Source organism: Penaeus monodon, chromosome 12 (assembly GCF_015228065.2).
Source record: "Penaeus monodon isolate SGIC_2016 chromosome 12, NSTDA_Pmon_1, whole genome shotgun sequence".
NCBI classification, from domain to species: Eukaryota; Metazoa; Arthropoda; class Malacostraca; order Decapoda; family Penaeidae; genus Penaeus; species Penaeus monodon.
In genome coordinates, this window is record NC_051397.1 from 14,089,676 (window position 1) to 14,096,299 (window position 6,624).

Consider the following 6,624-nt stretch of genomic DNA (forward strand, 5'->3'; position numbering starts at 1 on the left):
TGATAGAGAGAGAGAAGGAGAAGAAGAAAGAAAAAGAGAGAGAGAGAGAGAGAGAGGGGAGGAGAGTAGGGGGGAAAGGGAAAAAGAGAAAAAGGAAAAAGAAAAAAAAAAGAGAGAGGGGGAGAGGGGGAGAAAAGGGGGAAAGGGGGAGAGGGGATTGAGAGAGAGAGAGAGGAGGGGAGGAAGAGGGGTAGAGAGAGAGGGGGAAGAAGAGATTAAATTAAAATAATAAAAAATATAAAAATAATAATGTAATAAAAATAATAATAATAATAATAATAATAATAATAATAATAATAATAAATAATAATAAAAAAAATTTAATAATGATTATTATTATTTTTAAATTATTTTTATTATTATTACCCATTATTTTTCTTTATGAAAAGATAAAATAATGGATAATGAAATGAAATGATAACTGTGGGGATGATAAAAAAATAATGATGATAATAAAATTATATAATAATTGAAAATGTTTAAGGGAATAGCGAAATAAAAAGGGAAAAAAAAAAACATAAAATTAAATAATAATTATGATTATAATGATAATGATAATACAAATAAAAAATGATGAAAATTTAAATAATGATAAAATAATAATAAAAAATTAATAATATAATAATAATAATAAAATAAACAATAATAAAAAATAATATTAATAAAAAAATAATGATAATCAAAAAAATGTAATAATAATAAAAATAATAAAAAATAAAAATTAATAATAATAAGGAAAATTAAATTTTTATTTTTATTATTTTTATTAAATGGTAACAAATATTGATAATAATGATTATGATACAAAAATTTTTTAATGTTTAACAAAAAAACACAATAATAAATAATAGTAAAATGATAATAAAAATAATAGAAATAATAACAATGAAGATAAATACTGGCAAAAAAATTAAAGAATAAAAATTTAAAATAATAATAATTTTTTAATGATACATTACTGAAAATAAAGATAAATGATAAAAAATAACTTTAAATAATGATAATGATGATAACATTATTAATGATAGTAAAAGTTATGAGAAGAAGAAGAATGATAATAATAACTATATTATTTTAAAATTTTCTAAAGGGATAATGGGGGAAAACCAATAATAAAATTTTAATATTGATAAAAATTTAGGATAATGATAATATAAGAAATAAAAATTTAAAATAATGTAAGGGAAAATAATAATAATGATAATAAAATAAAAAAATAATTAATAATAATAATGATAATTTAATAATGATAAAAATAATAATAATAAAAAATAATAAAAAAAATTAAGGGTAATAATTTAGAAATAAAAAATAACGTAACGATGATGGTGATGTTTGAGATTAATAATAAATAATGATAGATAATAAATGAGATAATAAATTTCAAAATATAATGTTTAATAGTGATAAAGATGATAAAAAGTAAGGGAAAAAAAATAATAACAAGAATCATAACACTAATAATAACAACAACAATAATAATAATGACAGTAATAATAGGACCAACAATAAAAACAATAACATTGTCAATGATGAGAACATTAATGGTAATATTTCTTAATACCAATCGTTTTATTATCATATTGATAATGGTTATTAAGATAATAATGAATATATTTTTGAAGTTATCATTATTTCCCTGTAGATGTTTCTCTTCGATGATACGACTGAAACTACCAATACCATACAAATTGTCATATATATCATATATATTTTTGCATTTTTTGGTCTCTAAATAGCCCTATTAAAGCAGCATCCGGACATCCCCCAAATTTCCTCTTAAAAAAATTGTTCTAAAAGCAATAATGCAACAGAGGCAACAAAATTTCAGGAGCAAAAAAGGGGAAATGGGGGGGGAGGTCTTGATTTTTTTTTAGCTTTTTGTGGGGGTTTCTTGTTCCTGTTGCAATTTTATAATCTTATCACTAATTACGTAAGATATTGTCATTATCTCTTATCAAATGTAAGTGGCAGATAGACACACGTTTGGTATCATTTGACTTTAATACAGCTTTAAGAGTCTAAACCTTACGGACATCTGACAGAGAGATGGATATTCCTTCACTTTCCGAAGGGCTGACTTGCGGTGCCCAAACAGCAAAATTTCCCTTTCCCTTTAAACACACACACACACACACAACAAAAAACAAAAAACAAAAAAAAAAAAGCTAAAAAAAAAACTAAATTCAGACTTCATGTTCTGTCATAATGGATTACGTCAGTATTTTGAAAACCCAGAAGGGCCGCTGGTATGTTCTGACACTGTACCCTGACTTTGCTCTGTCCCCTGAATTGTGTGGCGTCAGTGTAGGAGTGAGGAGACTATAGCTGTAACAAAATTTGAGTCTTTCTCAATCCTTCGCCTTCTGTCTGTTTCTCTGTGAATCTTTCTCCCCTCCCCACCTCTCTCTTTCTTTGCCTGTCTGCCTGTCTCTCTCTTCGCTTGTTTTTCTGTCTGCCAATCTGTCTGTCTAAACATAAATATCATCTCGGTTTCCGGCATCCCCCTCCCCCTTCTACCCCCCCCTGTCTCTCTTCAAACACATACGCACATACATATACATATGTATATACATACATACATCTCTCTCTCTCTCTCTCTCTCTCTCTCTCTCTCTCTCTCTCTCTCTCTTTCTCTCTCTCTTTATCTCTCTCTCTTTACTCATCTTATCATATAATATATATATATATATATATATATTATATATATATATATATTATATATATATATGTACATATATATATATATATTATATATATATATATATATATATATAATATTATATATATTATATATTATATATTATACATTTAATCATATATGTATACATATGTATAAATGTATATATTTGAATATATTTGTATATACATGTATGTTTATATATATAGACAAATACAGATATCACACACACACACACACACACACACACACACACACACACACACACACACACACACACAACACACACACACACACACACACACACATACACACACACACCACAAAACACACACACACACACACACACACACACACACACACCTATACTACTAAAACATAAATACATATAACATAATACTATATATATAATACAATATATATACATACACACAAGGACAATACCATATATACATATAATATATATAATATATATATATATATATATATATATATATATATATATATATATGTTTGTTATGTGTTTTGTGTTTGTGTGTGTGTGTGGTTGTGTTGTGTGTTGTGTGGTGTTTGTGTGTGTGTGTGTGTGTGTGTGTGTGTGTGTGTGTATACACACACATACAGACACATGCAATATCTATGTACATTGAAAAAAATATTAGGAGATCTATCACACTCATGAAAATGATATGATCAGCTTCATATGTGCAATAAGCTTTGTGTGGATGAAAGGGAAAGCTTATGTATAATGAATTTGCGTTTCATATATAATTTACGTAGAAAAAGGACGATTGTCTCTATATGAATACTCTTGCTACCATCATCATCAGCAGCAGAATCACAGGGAATTAATTCTTCTTATTATTAACACTACTATTACTTTTATATTCAGCATTATTATTAATGCTACTATTGTTGTTACTAAAATTACTCTTGCTATCATTGACATTTTTATTACTATTATTATAATTGTTTTTATTATTATTATTATTATTATTATTATTATTATTATTATTATTATACATTATCATTATTATTATTGTATTATTATTATTATTATTATTATATTATATATTATTATTATTATTTATTAGTTATTTATATTATTATTATTATTATTATCATTATTATCATTACTGTTCTTTTTGTCATCATATAATAATAAAGTATAATGATGAAGACAGTAACATTAGTAATAATGATGATGATGATTATAAGAAGAAGAAAAAGAATGATAATGAAAAGAATGGTAATGATTATAGAAATAATAATAACAGTGATGATGATAACAATAATAGTAATAATAGTAATAATGATAATAATAATAATGATTACTAATAATAATTGATAATAATAATAATAATGATGATATAAGCTAATGATAATATCTATGATAATTTATCATGATAATATAATATCAATAATAATATAATAATAATATTAATTAATTATTTGATGATTAATTATTATATTATTATTATATATTATATTTTATTATTATTATTATTATCATTATTATTATTATCATTATTATCATTATTTATTATTCCATTACCATCATTACTATCATCACATCATTTAAATTTTATTATTTCTTTCGTTTTTTATTAAGTCATATATATTGTATCATCATTATTATTATTATAGTATAAATATATTGATTATTAATTAATTATTATTATTATTTATTAGTTATTATCTATTCTTATTATTATCATTATTATTCACTTATTTTATTAATATTATCATTATTTGTATTATTGTATTATTATTACTGCTATTACTAATCTATCTATCATTTATCTCTATCACTTCATTATATTACTACTTACATCATCCTTTATATTCCCTTATTTCATTTATTGATTATTGATCATTATTGCAGTATTATTATCATACTATATTTTCTATATTATTATCATTATTTCATAATTTATCATATTTTTTCATTATTTATTATTTTTTTATATAATTTATCATTCATTACTCATTATTTCGTTTTGTATCTTATATTACTATATTTTATTTATTGTTATCATTATCACATTATTATTTCATGTTATTTTATTATTTATCAAATATATCTATATATTGTTTTATCATACTTAAATTTATCACTATTGCCTTTTATTTTCATTATCATCAGCATATGACAATTATTAGCATTACTATCATCGTTTTTATCATTCTTATCATCATCATCATCATCATCAATATTATTACCATTCTCTCTTTTCCTTTCCTGTTCTCTTTCCTCTCTCTTCTTTTCTGTTTCTTTCCTATTACGTCTTGTCTCCTCCTTTCACCTTCCTCTCTTTATTCCTCTCTCCTTTTCCCTTCCTTTCCTCCACCCCTGCCCCCTTTTGCAGCCATCTTTTATCCCATCATTTCTCTTTCTCTTCTCCTATCTCCCTCTCTTCTTCCCCTCTATCTTCCCCTTCTACCCCTTTAAGGTCTCCCCTTTGCCCCCCCCCCCCCTTCTGCGTCTCTCTCTCCTCCAGACATCAACTTAATGAAATTCTCTTTGATGTCTCGCACCCTACCGCAATATAGGCCGTGTCTATGTTTATCCCTTGAATCCTTTGCCCCCCTCTCTCCTCCTCCTCTCTTCTCTCTCCTCTCCAGTCTTCTCTCTCTCGACTCCTCTCTCTCTCTCTCTCTCTCTCTCTCTCTCTCTCTCTTCTCCTCCTCTCTCGTCTCGCTCTATCTCTCTTCTTCTCTCTCTCTCTCTCCCTCTCTCTCTCTCTCTTCCTCTCTCGCTATCTCTCTCTCTCTCTCTCTCTCTCTCTCTCTCTCTCTCTCTCTCTCTCTCTCTCTCTCTCTCTCTCTCTCTCTCTCTCCTCTCTCTCTCTCTCTCTCTCTCTCTCTCTCTCTCCCTCCTCTCTTCTCTCTCTCTCTCCGCTCTCTCTCTCGTCTCTCTCTCCTCTCTCTCTCTCTCTCTCTCTCTCTCTCTCTCTCTCTCTCTCTCTCTCTCTCTATATATATATATATATATATATATATATATATATATATATCTGTCTGTCTGTCTATCTATCTGTCTTTCTCTTTCTTTCTCTCTTTCGTTCTCTCTCTCTGTTTGTGTCACTCTCGTTCTCTCGGTCTTTCTCAGTCTTTTTCTATCTATCTATGTATCCATCTTTTCCAGTACTTTCTCCCTTCCTCGCTCCCTTTCCCTTTCGACGCCAAAATTCCACGCAAATCATTATAAGGGTATTCGCAAGAGCGCCCATTCAGTCTAGAGATTATCAGCTGATTTCACTCCGCACGAGGTAGTCAATTGAGCATCCGTATTATCATGAATGAATACATATTTTGTAAAGAAGGAGAAAAAGAGGGAGAGAAAGAGGGAAAAAAAAGAAAAAAAAGGGACAGAGAGAGAGAGGGAGAAAATAATTTTGTGATAGATTAACATCTCGAGGGGTTTACCTGTTCGTATTAATCTTTTGAGGGATTTTCATTATTACTATCATTTTCCTTGGTGGGGAGGGGGGGGGTATTCATTCATTATTTTGTCTGCCTTTTTGTTAATCAGCATCTCTGTTAGTTTGTTGTTTTATTTGCTTTCTCTTTTTTTTTATTAACTCTATGTGTATCTTATTAGTTTGAAAAAGGATATTATAAAAATGGGATAACATTAATCATTTTTCATGTCCTCAAAATCGTTGGTATTTTTGTTATGGTAATTATTACAATCGACACTTTTGCCATCATCATTATCAACATATAAAATGAATATAACATTATCATCCATATTACTGAGGATGAAGTTCTGTCGATAAGGATACATATGTAACTCGTAGCAACAGCCGCAGAAAACAGACAAACACACAATCACACGAAGACTCACATAGACGGACACCCACATACATCAGTCTTAGTTACGCCGCTGTAAGTGATTACCTGAGTTATTCATCATGTTCCTTTTACTATGCCAACCGCTC